We start from the raw sequence: 17,591 nt of genomic DNA on the forward strand, positions 1-17,591 counted from the left end.
GTGCGGGCTTCCCTATGACACCTTGCAGTTATCACATCACCACAGGGACTATAAAAGAGCACTTTTAGGATTTTACATTGTAGTGATTAGAGTTCAGATTGCACAGGTCATTCCACATTGGGATTCAAGAAGTATCGTTTCTCCTTGCGGAGAATGACATGTTAAGCATGTCGAGGTGAGGAGACTTAAAGCCGCAATGCTCCTCTGGGAAATATGCAAATTGTCTCTTCAGAGAGGAAGATGACTAGAACTCTAGTGCCACCTATTGGGAGTAGCAATCCTAACAGTCAATGTCAATCCTTTAACGAGCCTTGTCACATGACTTAGGATAAAAGCCAAACCAGAATCTCAATTTGCAGACACTGTGTTTCGGGGTACTGCCCCTCGTCAGTGCAAAGAGGAGATCTGGTTTGGCTGATTGAGACATTGACTGTTAGGATTGCTACTTCCTATAGGTGGCACGAGAGTTCTAGTCTCCTTCCTCTCTGAAGAGACAATTTGCACATTGGGATTGAAAGGGACGTAAATAGATTGTGGTATACTACTGCAGTGCTGAAGCACATTGAAAATGGGAATGGTAGTCTTAATCTATGAATAATAATCCAAATATTCATGTGATATAGGGAGGTCCTGTACCTGCATAGTCATTATGACTGTGAATTGATTGATCTGTGATTTCTGCAGTCCTAGTAACAGCAATATATCACGAATACGATTCCTCCACTCTGTCTGGTGAGTGGCAGCTCAGCCGTCCAACCTGGGACAGCGGCATGCTAAACTGTCAGTTTGTAATAGACAGCTCACCCATTCAATTGTGAGTTAGGCATGGATCAGTGAGGAATTTATTCACCTTCAGCTGATGCTAATGATTAGATCAGCCTTTGCATCTACCTGCCTATGCATTTAGTTGTATACTGTTCTGTTGCCACCAGTGTTGATGAGCTTTCACATCTAGCAAACTTATACCTATCCATCATGTTCTATTTTGTGCTGCTAGGGCTGTCTGTGCTGGCCTCACACAGCTGAACATCCCCTACACGTCGATCAAGTTCTGTACTGTGCTGTTGCTGCCACTGACACTGCCATTAACAGTGCACAGCCATACATCTCCAGCCTGTCCATTTTTTTACTGCTGCTGGGAACCCTATCCTGCCCAGAATAAATAGAAATTACTCGAAAATGCTTCCAAAAAGGGATCTTTTTATGGCTTTTTGAAAAGGCATTTCTTCTTTACTTTACAGCCAGCAAACCTGTTGCTGATCAAAAAAAAAGGAATCATTTTGGCAAAGCTTGTTAACCCTTTCTCAACTGGGCTATTTTCCGTTTTTGAGCCTTCATTTATTCCTCCTATTCTTCCAAGAGGAATGTTTTAATAATATTTCTGCCACAATCAAAATTCAAGTTCATCTTTGCTGCTTTTTGGATTTTTTAAACATTTTTGTATTAAGCTATGCATTGCTAGATCCAGGTTAATATCCCTGTATGCGGCACAGAAATTTCCATTCAAGTGATTACACAGTACTTATAGAACCTGATATTGTATTAATCACGCACTTTCCCTCTGCATCAATGTAAAAGATTATATATATAATTTGATAGGTAGCTACACCAGGTGAATAATGTAATTGTGTTGTTTAATGAGTAACACAAAAGAGAAGTGCAATTGAGAAGTTGTGCTAATTTGTCCAGTCGATCTATTCTTAACTGAAAGACTGGTAGAATAACATTACACATTAATTCCTTCCTTATGTCAATGACCTTTATTAGTCGGTTAACTAAGATTCCGATTTCCTTGTAAATAGCTGCTTATTGAATATCCTGGCTTATATACCCTGCTATACAGCAGACTGAAGGCCACTACGTTACCAATAATGGCGTTACTATTAGTCATGTGTAATGATGCAAACTCCTGGTGTCTGAAGCTTGGATTAAAATGAGATATTGATGACTTTCAGACTGAAACCACTTTCACATGTCCAGAATGTAATTATGTGAACTGACTGTAGTGACGGCTGAATGAGATTAACACTAGGCTGGCTGTTCTACACTAGGAGAGAAAGCCAGATTTTTTTCTCTCATTGACAGATTAGTAAAAGGAGATTCATGCTAGATACTCTAACTTAGAACATCTTTTCTTGTCAAGTATTCTTTGTGGGATTATTTTTAATAGTTTAAAGGGATTAGGTTACATGGGTTGGAAAACAGACATAGGTCCATCAAGATCAACTTTTTTAAAACAATTAAAGATATCTATCATGAGATCCGAAATAACCCAGTTTGTCTACTTTAAGGAACCTTTCCTATTTAGATGCCGGCATCAGCTTTCCTCCATGTGTGATGTTATTGAGGGATAAATCATGTGCCAGTCCCTTTTATTGACAACACATGTATTTATACATGCAAATGAGAACCCCTCTAAGGTCTCTATTTTTCTAAGTTGAATGTGTAACATTTTTCTAACCTCTCATTATAAAAGACCTTTGATCAAGTTTTATAGTTTAGTTTCTGTCACAATCACACCACTCACTGTGTCCTACGGATGCAGTGAGTGACAGCTCAGCCGTCCTATGGATTGTGGAGATGTTTTGGAATGTCAGTTTTGTTTATGGGATTTCCAATTAGGCCAGGTCTGCCTGAAATCCTCCAAGAGTCACCATTACAGGGTGATTGCTTAGCCATTTAGCTGGCTGGCTATGCTGAGACTATTGCCAGTTGTAGCTTTTAGATCAGTGGTGTGTTTGCTCTGTGCTCTGAACTCTGATATTCTGAAGTGCTTTGAATTTGCCTTATGACTACCCTTTTGTATTTTCCCTTATGCTTTAATTATTATATTATCTTTAACATTGTTACTTATGACATGTATTTGAACTGTTGAATTGTAAAGCGTTGCAGAATATGTTGCCGCTATATAAATAAAGATTTATTTTTTATTTTTTTTCCATGACGCTCTCTGAAATACAAAATCTGACCCTGGACTGTGACTTGACTACACCTTTTTCTCTTCCCTTTGTTTATGATGTACTCTCCTACCTCTTTAACTCAGACTCCTTGACTTCCCTGACTCACGGTACATGGAAAAATATTTAGAATTGAGAGTCCTCAGTGGTTGATACCTTTTAATGGCTAACTGAAAAGATGGTAACAAATTGCAAGCTTTCGAGACTAAACAGATCTCTTCATCTCAATTCTAAATATTTTTCTATCTACTGGCTAACACGGTACCAAGATATATATCTTTCCTGTATCACGGTACATGGGAAGTAACTCAGTGTCATAATTTCTCTAATTTGGCTCCATAATCTAGAGAGTGGAACAATGCTTACAATGTGGAGCTGAAAGCCAAAAGTTCTATATTGAAGATGTGGCTTTACAAAAGATCTTAGAAGCGTTTTATTTAGACATGGGCAAATTTATTGAAGTGCTGAACTTTAGAGGGCAAAAGGTAAAAAAAAAAGAAAAAAAAAACATGCTTACCTTCCTCCCTTTCCTGTTGCTTCCTGCCTGCTGTCTGCTCCTCCGTACCTCATTTGTGCCTCATCTCTGGCCCAGAATTCACTCGAGGAGCAAATATTCCATCCACAAGAAGACCCGCTACTTCACTGAGCATGCTCCAGGGCTTATTCCTGGCCAGATGTCCCTGGTTTAAGTGAATATTGGGCAAGAGGTGTAGTGCATCAAAGGCACATTGGTATGGACTGTGGACTGGGAGCAGCAAGGACGACCAGAAAGTTGAGGTGATTACGTTTTCACTTTTTTAACGTTTTGCTAGCCACTCACCTTTTCGACCACCCCTCGCTACTCTTTTATTTTTGGCATTAATATACAGTATATTATTTCTATAAATTTGGGGGACTAATTTTAATGTTGTCAACAACTTGTTTTTTCTGTAGCTAACTTTGCTAGCTTTATTCCATTATTGAATGTCCTATTATGATCCTTATACTCCTTGAAAGCGAGACATTTAAAAATGTACTAAAAGCAGGGAATGTGATCAACTTAAAAAAATACTTATACTCATTATTTGCACTAAACAAGCATTACACAGTACACAGCAGGGGCACATTTGTAAGATTATCTCAGCACAGGAACATTTTATTTAAACACATCCAATTGTGAAAATTATTATTATTCCAAGATCTATTGATTAAAATCAACTTTAACCCCATTAAGTCCCTTTTTTTACTCACTTGACAAGAGAATGTGATGTGTCTGAAATGGGCATGGCTTCACTGGAAAGGAAGCATGGCTTCACTGGAAAGGAAGCATGGCATGGTCTGAAACACAAAAGGAGCCAAATAATAAGTGGTGTGAACTTAGACTTCATAGTCCAAAAATGCACCAAATTTATTCAACAGCAATTGTTGAGAAAATTTGATAAATTTGGTGCATTTTTTAAACTATCTAGTCTAAGTTTTCACTTTTTAAAAATCTCCATTACAAAGGTAAATTATATTGTAGTTAACACTTGGCAAAGTGATTTGCATGATAACCTATAAACATTGATTTTATATTTGATAAAACATAGATCATGACTGATGATTGATAAGATTTCAATCCAAAAAGTTACAAATACATATAAAAGTAAACTGGAAGATATATGCAGTTTGCTAATCCCAGTAAGTTTTATTTACATGCTATGATATTCACATTATCCATTTTTTAGTTATCGTCTCTGAAACTGATAATTATATTGACAGTTATTGATTGACCCTGCTGACAGAACCACAGTTCTGAAAACAATTTTGAGAAGATAATTCAAAGTGACAACTAATATGGCTGCACTTAAATAATGAAATTAAATAAATATTAATAACAAACTTTGTTTATTGTGGTATTGCTTCATTTGCTAAAATATACCTAATATTACATTTAAAATATCTCAAATGGGTTGTTCATCTTTTGGACACTTTTTTTTTAATTAAATGTATGCAATTGGGTCTAAAAATACATTTTGCAATTCCATTTCATTAAAAATTTGACACCAATTGCTTCCATAGCCTGTTTCCACACTTGATTGTTGGCTGTAGAATAGTAGCCCACTATTACTGTCTGAAAGGGAGTTTGTAACTATTCTACATTTGTCTTTTTATTAGTTTCTCTGAACTGATTTGTGACCGCTGACCACATCAAAATGTTATGTGTAAGCAAAGTAATAATTTTAATGAAACACAATTGAAAAAAATATTTCTAGCACCAAATACATGCATTCAAGTAAAACAATTGAGATTGACAGCTCATTTTAAGTAAGACACTGGGAAAAAATGAAAATAGCAACTTAGCTCCAACAGATTATGTTTACTTTAAATTCATGTTACAAATACACAGACTGTTGAAAAAAGAAATAAAGAAGCTTACCACGCTAATAGAAAAGGGATGACTAGGGGCTAATTGTACTCCTGAAACATGTAAGGTTTTATTCTCATGAATGATCCTCCTGATTTTAAATTAATTTCTAATAAAAAGTTACATTTTATGGATGGAAGTTCTAGAAAATTCTCTTTTCTTCGTCGGTTATATACTGATTGTTACTTGTTTAGACTTTCTCTGCCTCCGTGGACAGGGTGTCCCGTAGTTCTCACCTCAATACAGCACTGTGTCTCCACCCGAATATGGGAGCAGTAGTGGGATGCAGGAGGGTCTTCCTCTTCTGCCAGAGGTCAACTTGGGAAACCCCTGTTCACGTTCCATACACACTCACAAAAGATGAGGATGAAACAGTTAACAGGTTTATTTACAGAGGAATAAATGGTGTTAAATTCAGAGGGCATAACAAGGAACAGCAAAAAATATACTATCACACAATCTATGATACTGCTTTAAAAATTTTCTTTGCAATAGGTCTGAATGTTAATGACGACACTTCCCCTTTAAGTGACAGCAGACACACTAATAACTATTAACACCCAATAATGGCTACATCAATGCCAGTAACACAGTCCAACGATGGGGCCCAGTTGTCCCAGTTGTTGGCACGTTTGCAGAAGCCGTTGGTGCATGTAATACAATGGGAACAAAATCTCTTCTGCAACAGTTATCTTATTAGCTTCTCAATAGTGGAACCCCAAGTCCCAACAATAGCTGCTCACTCCTTGATGTAGCAGGTTTGGGGGTTACTTAGGGATCCAGATTGGGACTGCAGGGTCCGGATGCCTAAGACACAAGGGATGGATTGTGGACTCGTTCACTTAGTCAGGACATCTCCTGGTAACCTGGCTGGTCTGCCAATGTGATTTGGCTGCATGATTATCTTCTCCTCTCACACACTGAGTGGTTAGACAATTAGTTTTCACTCTGTGCCTCTGTCCTGTGCTCTCCAAGATCAGACTCTCACGTGTCTGTAATGGAGGATTGCATAATTTGCTCTCCCTGCTGCTAGCTCAATGCTTCTCCAAACTGCCAAGCCAATCTGTCCCTTCCTCTGCTGCTCCTGCTCCCTATGATGCAAAGAAGAGCAATGTCTTCTATGACTTATAGCCCAGGGCAGTGCAGCAAGAGAATCATTAATGTCTTCTGCTGTGAATGTCTCAGTAATAGCTGCACCAGTCTGTACAAATAGGTCTCACGGCAGGTGTTATGTCTAGACTAAATCCGGTAGAAGATTCAAAAAGAATGGGAAATATACAGTAAGAATTGATACCTCTCTTTCCTACTGTATTCATTTCTGTCATTGGCTCAAAAAATACATTGAAAACTACACTGCAATTAAAAAAAACAGATTGTGAAACTACCCCAAAATAAGGAAACAAAGTGTTCTATACATTGCTTTGCCTTTGTATAAAAATATTGTTGGCAGGACATTTTAAGATTGTAGGATTACTGGAAATTTTTACATAAAGAAAGCTTCAATAGGCAGTGAAACATAAAGATTGTGTTCATATTTGCATTGCACAAATTCTATAACCAGTTCTGGTATCATGGCTGGCAGGAACTGTGCTATATATAAATTGACTCTAAAGCAGAATATTATAAGTGAAAGAGGAGTGTAACGTGGCACAGGGTGGCAGCCGTGGGCAAGGCACCTTCTCCTGTCACGCCCCAGCAACTACATGAAAGAGTGGGTCCTAGCTGGGTGATGGTGCTAATGTGTGGGTCTTACACCTGTGCAGGCCTCTTTTAGCCAATGCTGTTGGTTGACTAGGACCACACATTTCACAGATTAATATAGGAGACTTCCGTTCAACCAGGGGGACTTTGCTGAACTTGATAAAGATTACACAGGTCAACAAAAAAAAATTTTTTTTCTGGTGTCCAAAATATTTTAATGAATTTGGGGTATTTTTGGGGTGCTGATTCTGAATATGCTATCAGTTTTGCCAGATTGGCTCAAGTTTTTGAGATTTTTGGTATCTTATTTATAGCACTTGTTGGTAAATGCGACGCATCATCTCATTAATTTCTTTTGGATTAGTACTTGAACTGAGCAGTTCTCAATATAGTTTTGTGTTAATTAGTGTTCTAAAAGTTTGTTCATAGCTTGATTTTTGCACTAACTTTATGTTGTTGTCTGTTTTCCAGTGAAAAGCATGAACTCATCAAGAAGAAGTTGTCTTAACGATCCAGACTCATTCTGTTACATTTGTGGTGAATACACACTGCCAAAACATAGAAGAAACATAACAGACTTCGTAAAAAAAGTGTATTTTGCCTATTTTGGGGTTATGCTTGGGGACCAAGACAAGTTTTGGGCACCACACATAGTGTGCAAAGCATGTATCGAATTATTACGAAAATGGAGCAAAGGACAAAGAAAAAGCTTCAAATTTGGTGTTCCAATGGTGTGGAGAGAGCCAAAAAATCATCATGATGACTGTTATTTCTGTGCAGTGCAAGTGCAAGGATTCAATAAGCATAAGAAACGAAAATGGGAGTAACATGGAATCTGCAAGAAGGCCTGTCCCTCATTGTGAAGATGTGCCTGTACCTGTGTTTACCATAAATAACAGTCATCATGATGATTTTTTGGCTCTCTCCACACCATTGGAACACCAAATTTGAAGCTTTTTCTTTGTCCTTTGCTCCATTTTCGTAATAATTCGATACATGCTTTGCACACTATGTGTGGTGCCCAAAACTTGTCTTGGTCCCCAAGCATAACCCCAAAATAGGCAAAAAACACTTTTTTTACGAAGTCTGTTATGTTTCTTCTATGTTTTGGCAGTGTGTACTCACCACAAATGTAACAGAATGAGTCTGGATCGTTAAGACAACTTCTTCTTGATGAGTTCATGCTTTTCACTGGAAAACAGACAACAACATAAAGTTAGTGCAAAAATCAAGCTATGAACAAACTTTTAGAACACTAATTAACACAAAACTATATTGAGAACTGCTCAGTTCAAGTACTAATCCAAAGAAATTAATGAGATGATGCGTCGCATTTACCAACAAGTGCTATAAATAAGATACCAAAAATCTCAAAAACTTGAGCCAATCTGGCAAAACTGATGACATATTCAGAATCAGCACCCCAAAAATACCCTAAATTCGATGAAATATCTTTGGCACCAAAAATGCTGTTGACCAGTGTTATGTATAAGGGATACCATGTACACAGTCTAAAGAACGTTTCCTTCACAGTAAGGCCCCTTTCACACATCAGTTTTTTGCTATCAGTCGCAATCCATCAAATTTTGAATAAACCGAATCTGGCGACTGATGCCGCCGGATCTGTTTTTTTCTCATAGACTTGTATGGCCTCACGTTTCATCCGTCGCTCACCAGATCTGTCAAAAATTGTTTGTCCGATGGCCGGCTATGACAAAGTAACGTTTTTTGTGTAAGTCAAAAAAATCGGACAGTGACGGATCCGTCGCCATCCGTTGTTTGCTCGAATGGAAGCCTATGGGCGCCGGTCCATCAAATGACGGAGTCCGGCGACAGATTCCATTTTTTTAACTGAGCATGCTCCAATTTATTTAGGATCCAATTAGCCAGATCCACTAGTCGAATCCATCAAAAAAACGAATCCGTCGCATCAGTTTTTCACAATCTGCGACGAATCCGTCGATCCGTCAAGCCAATGGATTGTGACTGACGGCAAAAAACTGATGTGTGAAACGGGCCTAAGAAGCCTTTTCATTCCCAATGTATCCTTTCTCTGTAGACTACTGCAGGGCTCTGTTGCTTATGTGTTTTGTCTCGACATTGCCACAAACCAGCTTCTAGGCCACAGTCCTGATCAGCGAGTTTCTCTCTACTCACTCCACGTCCTATCAATATGGACACAATGAATCTACCTCTTGGAACTCCTACTAGTCCTATGCTTTCAGTCCCCTTTAGGTCTGATATCTTCGGCACTAGGAAGATCTCAGGTTTCTGTCTGCTGCTGGTCAGAATTACCTTACACTACACACTATACATATTATACAAACGATACTTATCACACTCTATATATTACACAGGCAAACACCACAATGCAATACAATTCACATGACACAATATGTACAAAGACACATGACATAATACACATGACGCAATTGGTGTTTTCAGGGGCAGTAACGCAACAGCACAATCCACCATCCTTACAGGTGCATCAAGACAAATATCAACAGAGCCTTTAGACTGTAGTGCAGCAGTACCCACGCTGCACAGTGATGAGGCAGTGACCTAGCAAAAGTTCAAAGTAAAGTCTCTTTTAATCAACAGCTACTCACAAACCGAAAGTAAATTGGATCCTCCGAATCGCATCTGGGAAAACAAAGAAGGTCCATGAATGGTTGCCGTGGGCTACGGTACCGCCATGTATGTTGAGTGTGCTAGGTCTTTTGGCTCTGCTTGGCCCTGTGTTGCCTCACACAGGTAGTGCTCTGCAGAGTCTTCTGCTCTGCCTGCTTGCAAGATCAAAAACTGACACCCCCAACCCTCTGCTGCAAGGGGGTTTTAAAAAAGAACCTGTGACTATCGGCCACATAGAAAACCCAGGGCCGGGGAGGAAATGAACTGCCCCACTGCCATCCTGTTGTCTGTTTCAAAGATAAAAGCCCAGAGCATGTTTTCTTATATCTGCCCTGGACACATAGCATGCCCAAGACCAATACTCATTATTGTAGAAATTCACTGAAGCCAATAAATTTGAACAAGTTGTGATTCATTTAGCATGAATCATCTAAAATGGTCACCGCCATTTTAGATATTGCAGATGAAGGCATAAGCCAGGGAAGGATCTCATGGCCCCCAGTGTGGCCTGCTGGGCTTCCATATAATGATTTATGGTGATCCCATCACACGGCATATCAGAGCCAGTAAAGAGGGTTTATCATAGTGTGAATACAAGCAGCAGCAGGAATTACAGCAGTCATTTTCTGGTGAATGCGGATAGGGAGAGGCCATCACAGCTTAGGCATAAAGACGGGGAAAGAAACTCATTGAACACTTAAGAAACTGTACACATAGTGGACTATTCATTAAGGTGTTTATGCCAGAATTCTGGCATAAAGCACCTTAATAAGTCGCAATATTTTGGCTCAACTTGAGACACATTTTTATCACATGAAAGTGATGAGATGCACCTGATTCATGTGTCTCTTAATGAATTATTTGAATCTTACTCTAATGCTGCTCTTCATTAAAGGGATTGTCTAGTCTAAAATGAAAAATCTGCAGTCAGATCGGCTTCTTAACCAGGACTGGTGACTATATATACTTTATGCATACTCCCAGCCAGAGCCCATCTAGTAGGCACGTCCTTGCTCCATACACTTGTCTAGATCGAGGCCATGTCCATTGGACAGCCGCATCAATAGACGGGGCGCTGCCTCACTCAATACTAGTGTATGGAGCAAGGCTGGACCCACTATATGGGCTCTGGCAAGGAGTATGTATGACTCATACATAACTTCCGTTCCCAGCTCAGAAAATGGTGAATCCTCACAGCACACATTACGTGCACTACGAGGATTCATAAGTCTGTAGTCACACAGAGTGACTGCATACTTATCAATTTACTCCAACCCCTTTAAAACTTGTGTGAACTATGCCAGTCTTAATTAATTGAAGCCATAGTGTGTTACTGCACAGCAGTAAAAAAGTTTATTATGTAAGAAAAAAAACAATAATACATATATAATTGATAGTGAGAAAGAGATAAGAGACTAACTGTGTCTATATGGCAGGGTCAGGTAAGGAAAAATAGCTGGTAGCTGCTGTTTTACTGGCATGCTTATTATGCTGCAGCAATCGAATTATGCATTGGTTTGTTTTGCATTTATGCAAAAGTAAGCCATCCGTATTGCTGAAAAAAATTAACTCTGTGAATGCCTTACGTATTGTACATGTCACGCAAAGTACTGATTTTTTCTAAACCAGTTTTATTTTAGTCTAATCTGACATACATAGACACTACCAGTTCTGCATCCTGTTGCCACTGCCATTTTTACATAGCATATTTTGGTTGTTCATTTTTGTGAAGGTGGAAATTCTGATAAAAATTTTCAGAGAAGTGAAACAACTGAGGTCATTTAAAATTGTCTTTGAGCAGCTTACAACACTGCAGTCTCTTTGTTTTTACTTGATTCCTAGTTTCTGGCAATGCAGGCACTCCAACTTGAGTGATAGTTCAGCTTAGTAGCAGAGTTATCGTATTAGTAGATCTATAAAGCTCAACACAAGTTCAACTTTAAGGGTATGTGCACACATCCGGATTTCTGGCAGAAATTTCCTGAAGAAAACCGGAAATTTTCTGCAAGAAATCCGCATTTTTTTTTTGCGTTTTTTTTCCGTTTTTTTCGCGTTTTTTTTAGCATTCTGCAAGCGTAATTAGCTTGCAGAATGCTAAAGTTTTCCAAGCGATCTGTAGCATCGCTTGGAAAACTGACTGACAAGTTGGTCACACTTGTCAAACATAGTGTTTGACAAGTGTGACCAACTTTTTACTATAGATGCAGCTTATGCAGCATCTATAGTAAAAGATAGAATGTTTAAAAATAATTAAAAAAATAAAAAAATGGTTATACTCACTCTCTGCAGACAGCCAATCTCCTCAGCGGCGTCCGTTCCTATAGATGCCGGTGTGGTTCAGGACCTTCGATGACGTCACGGCTTGTGATTGGTCGCGTGAGTCACATGAGCGGTCACGCGACCAATCACAAGACAGCGACGTCATCACAGGTCCTGAACCACACCATCTATAGGAACGGAAGAGAGAGCATGCACCGGAGAGGCGGGAACACTTCGGGGGCCATCAGAGGGTGAGTATATCACTATTTTTTATTTTAAATCTTTTTTTTTACCAATTATATGGTGCCCAGTCCGTGGAGAAGAGTCTCCTCTCCTCCACCCTGGGTACCAACCGCACATAATCTGCTTACTTCCCGCATGGTGTGCACAGCCCCGTGCGGGAAGTAAGCAGATCAATGCACTCCTAGGTGTGCGGAATCCCCGCAATTCGGCATTTTTAATGAACATGTTGCTTTTTCTTCCGCGATGCGATTTTTTTCGCGGAAAAAAATGCAACATTTGAACAAAAAATGCGGAATACCCTGTAAATAATAGGAGGCATATGTAAGCGTTTTTTTCGCGTTTTTATCACATTTTTATAGCGAAAAAACGCGAAAAATCCTGAACGTGTGCACATGGCCTAAAACATTCAGCTACCTGTGGTTTATTCTTAAGTTTACACTGTTATCACTGTATTTGCATATTGAGATATTAGTGCATTTGAACAATCACAGAGGACAGTGAGTCATGATGTTGGGTGCTGGAGTTTGTGGCTCTATATGATTGATAAGAGGAGCTTGTCAGGAGCTGAGAGGGAGGGGAAAATCAATGGGCTAAAAAAAGATGACTTGAATATAATTACTCTGCACTCCCGGCCATGGTCTGGGCATGCACATGTGGTCAAGCTCCATGGAAACAAGCTGAACACTCTGACAGATAAAAGCTCTCATTGCAAGAGAATAAAAGCAGATAGAAAAAGTAAGGTAATTGCAAACTTTTTTATTTTCATGCTTTCTAAGTAATTAAAGTGATGTAATAACTTGAAATTATTACTTATTTATATAGCACCATTAATTCCATGGTGCTGTACATGAGATTAGCCCTTTAACTCTGTGACTGTCTCACAAAGTGTGCATGTACAAACTGTAGGGATTTTTTGCACACCTGTTTTATTAGTCTAATTTGACTTACAGTATGTACATGCTCCATTAATGCTGTTGTTTGCGGCCTGTTGCCACTATTAATTTTTTGGTGTTTCTCTAGCATTTTTTGTTGTTCCTATAAAGAAGAAGATACTTGGGTTAAATTGTGCTATTAGCTTGACTGTTACCACCGATTATCATGCATTTACCTATAGCCATAGATATTGAGGTCACATTTACATTATTTGTAAACAAAAGTTCATTGCTGTACAATCCAAAAATCATTCAATGTTGTTTACATGGATCACTAATATGAGTGATTGTTTCATGAGAATTTATTTTTGCATAATTTTTAGCCCTATTCATTCAAAAGGGATTTGTTTTGCATGTGTATAAATCCAGCAACGCAGAAACACGCAGGTCATAGAAAGTTGAATAAAATGATACCTTGATATCTGTAATCCAGTGTCTAATTCCATAGAAATCCACTTTTTTATATATATATGTAAATGAGCTGTTAAGAACTATTGGGCGGACACTGATCTGAATGAGAATCTGCCTCTAGGGCTTATTTTTAATTAAAAGGTGGTGTTACCAGTGTGAGACACGTAATGGCTGCTCTCTGCTCTCACTGCAGAGCGGTGAGTGATTATAACTGACACATCTGCAGATCCCTCTCAGTGCTTCAGCTTCCATCTCAAAGGCAGCCAGTGTTACAATACAGCAGAGCTGTGAGAGCTGCAGCTACAAATGTGTTTGTAAGAACACGGAGTTCAGTAACACTGTCCTGTGTTAGCTGCATGTCTCACTCTGGTAATACCCCATTTTTGGAATAAGACACCATATTACAAATATCAAGGTATCATTTTATTCAACTTTATATGACCTACATGCCCATATGGACTGTTTAGGATGTTTGATCGTATGGACAAATTCCATTTAAATAGCATAAAAAGTTTTGGATACAGTCCTAGAAGACCTCAGAGTACTATCCATGTATTTTCATTTCACAGAGCATCAATTCACTGGGTATCATGTTTCCTGGTAAAATTCAACAAAGTTAGCAAATACATATTTAGGAAGATTTTCTCATCACTAGTGATTAGAGACAAATGGATCTGACAAAATTTGAATGTGCCAAATTACGTAAATTTTATAGGGAAATTTGATTTGCAGCCAATTTACTCTCTGCAAATTGTATGTCTTTTATTATACTCTGAATACAGAGCATAATAAACGTAGGGTGTAAAATAAAACAAACAACACTCACCACTCATCTGCGCTGCTCACTCTAAATGGCACCTCTACTTGCTGCCACCATGCGCTGAAATCCTGGGCATTTTTACGCTAGGCAGAAAATTCTGACTATGACTAGGACAAAGACATCCTTACGCATGAGCATTGTCATGGTGCATGTCAATATGTTACAATCTTGTAGCTACCTTATGTCTTGCATGTGCAGAGACTTCCTTGGTTTGTAGCTGACGGAAATCTCAGGGGTGAGCAGCAGAGGAGGCTAGAAAAGTGAGCTGAGAAGTATTAGTGTTTTTTTAACCTATTCCTGGCTTTCTATGTGTAAAAAGTCATCCAACTCTTCTAGTGGTAAGTTGTGATTGTGGGGCAACCACTTTAAATAGAGGTGATTATTAAAATGAATTCTCCATTTAACATTCTTCACAACCAACTTGTAACCACAGGTTCATTTTCACTGTAAATTGTTATAAAATTGATATTTATTAGAATCCCAAAACATTAATCTTCATCCATTGTATGAACAATTGAGAATATCAGTCACCACATGTCATCTATATTCTTTTACTTCAGGTGCATTCTGCATTTCTTCTTGACAAACCTAAAAGTAAGCAATCCTGTGTAACCCCTTGTAATGCACAAAATCTGTGAAACAGGGGACCTTCAAAATAATTGATTAGTGCCCAAGGCATTCAGAAATACTGACAATTAGTAAAAGTCAGATATAATTGTCCCTCAGGCTGAATGTGTAGACTTCTGTACTGGAGTTCATTACATCAATAAAATCAACAAAGACATGAATGTTGTGAAAGATTAGAAGCATAATATATGGGACCATCGATTATTCTTCATGAGTGTTGAGTTACGTTTAAGACACAGTCTAAACTTGTTTTTGGCACACTGTCACTGTTTGTGGAAATTTATATTTATTTCCTCAAGGTTTCTTTACAAATGATAGCATACATAACTGTATTTAAATCACAGACTTATTTTCCTCATTATTTTTTATTTTAACATAGCTAATTTAACAAACTGCATTATATCTTTTAAATTATCTGCATTATCAAATCTGGGTTATAGCAAACATTAAAAAAAATTGTAAATTTTAAAAACTGCTCCACTCTGAATTCCTGATTTGAGATACATACTGTATAAAAATACGAAAATTATATTTTATAATCAGATCTTAAACATTACAGGAAATTTCGTCAATGTTGTAACTAAACCGAAGTAAAGATTCTACAAACACTACAAAGATACAATTTCCAAAACACTATCTTGAAATTGATCGAAATAATTTTTGCATTTTTTTTAGAGTATTAAAAGCATCAAATAGCAATATGAAATATTAGGAAAAAATTCAAATAATAATTACACCTAGAGTTACAATTGTGCACTATCGTAAGCTCACTACATACAATTTGTCTTTTCAGTTAAAACTCTATAATTTCCCTCATAGTGTGACATAAAGACTTCTTGGGTAATTGTAGATCTCTTTTCCCTTTGGCTGCAAGTTATTTGACTAAGAGCTCGATCATTAGCACTCGTACCGAGGTTATTCAATAGGGCAGTAGTAATTTGTCAGTTAAAAAAATTTCACTGACAAAATCTGTCAGTGAAAAAAATCACAGTATGCTGCGATTGCAATTTGGTATTAGATGTCACGCACCTTTTCAAGTCTATGGGTATGTGGAAAATATCGGACTGCAATCTGATGACATCTGAGTTCACTCCGATTTCCACGGACTTAGGAAATGGAGGCCATGGAGAAATTTTGTTCTCCATCTTCTCCTCACCTGTGCTATGATTCTCTCATCCAAATGAATCAGATCACTCTATACTAATACTCAGATCAAACTCTGATCAGAGTTTGTACACAGTGTCATTCGCATAATGACCTGATACACTCAGATAAGACAATCTATGGCCATCTGTCCATAGCCTTATGGGTGAACTGAGGAATAGACTCTTAAGGATTCCCTGTTTTTCATCCCTTATCCCCTATGCAGGGATCAGGACTTTGCTGCAAGAAATCCTGAGGTCACAACCACAAAGTAATTACCATTAGCAACAGTTGACAGGTCGGGGATTTTAATAAATAGTCCCAGAAATAGGGACCACAAGACATTATCAGAGAAGTAGGCCTGAAGTTTGGCGGAGTTCTTTCACGACTCTAAACAGACAAGAAGCAGATGAAAATTAAGCTTAGGATACAAGCTGGGTCAGTTAAAGGGGTTATGTAGGACTTAGGTTTTTTTCCTATTGGGCTAAGAACTTACTAGCAGGTAGTTGCTAGCTACCTACCTGCTCTGCACTGTGACAATCTGTTTCAGCTCAGGCAGCGATTCCCCTGCTTTGTTTGACCTCAAGTTAATGGAGCAACTCTTCCACTTCTGATCTGCTTTGTCAACAGGGAGTCACTGCCAACATAATGCTGATTGATAGGTGCCAACCAACAGTAAGGCCGGTTTCGCACGTCAGTGGCTCCAGTACGTGAGGTGACAGTTTCCTCACATACCGGAGCCACTGACACACGTAGACACATTGAAATCAATGCATCTGTGCAGATTTCATTGATTTTTTGCGGACCGTGTCTCCGTGTGCCAAACACGGAGACATGTCAGTGTTCGTGGGAGCGCACGTATTACCCGGACCCATTAAAGTCAATGGGTCCGTGTAAAACACATACCGCACACAGACGTTGTCCGTGTGCAGTCCGTGTGCCGTGCAGGAGACAGCGCTACAGTAAGCGCTGTCCCCCCCCCACGTGGTGCTGAAGCCGCCATTCATATAATCCTTTTTTTTGTTTGTTTCTCATGTTTAACATAAAGATCCCTGTCCCCACCCCCCTCCCACCCCCTGTGCGCCCACCCGCTGTTATTAAAATACTCACCCGCCTCCCTCGCAGTGTCCTGTCCTGGCCGCAGCTTCTCCTGTATGTGGTCACGTGAATATGCGGCTCCACCCCTATGGGAGGTGGAGCCGCATATTCATGACTGTAATCGGCGGCCCCACGTGACCGCTCATACAGTAGAAGGTGCGGCCAGGACAGGACACTGCGAGGGAGGCGGGTGAATATTTTAATAACAGCGGGCGGGCGCAAAGGTGGTGGGAGGGGGTGGGGAAAGGGATCTTTATGTTAAACACGAGAAACAAAAAAAAAAAGGATTATTCATATCTTCTCTACAGCAAACACTGCTGCAGAGAAGATATGAATGGCGGCTTCAGCACCACGTGGGGGGGACAGTGCTTATCTCTAGCGCT

Source organism: Ranitomeya variabilis, chromosome 5, assembly GCF_051348905.1.
Source record: "Ranitomeya variabilis isolate aRanVar5 chromosome 5, aRanVar5.hap1, whole genome shotgun sequence".
NCBI classification, from domain to species: Eukaryota; Metazoa; Chordata; class Amphibia; order Anura; family Dendrobatidae; genus Ranitomeya; species Ranitomeya variabilis.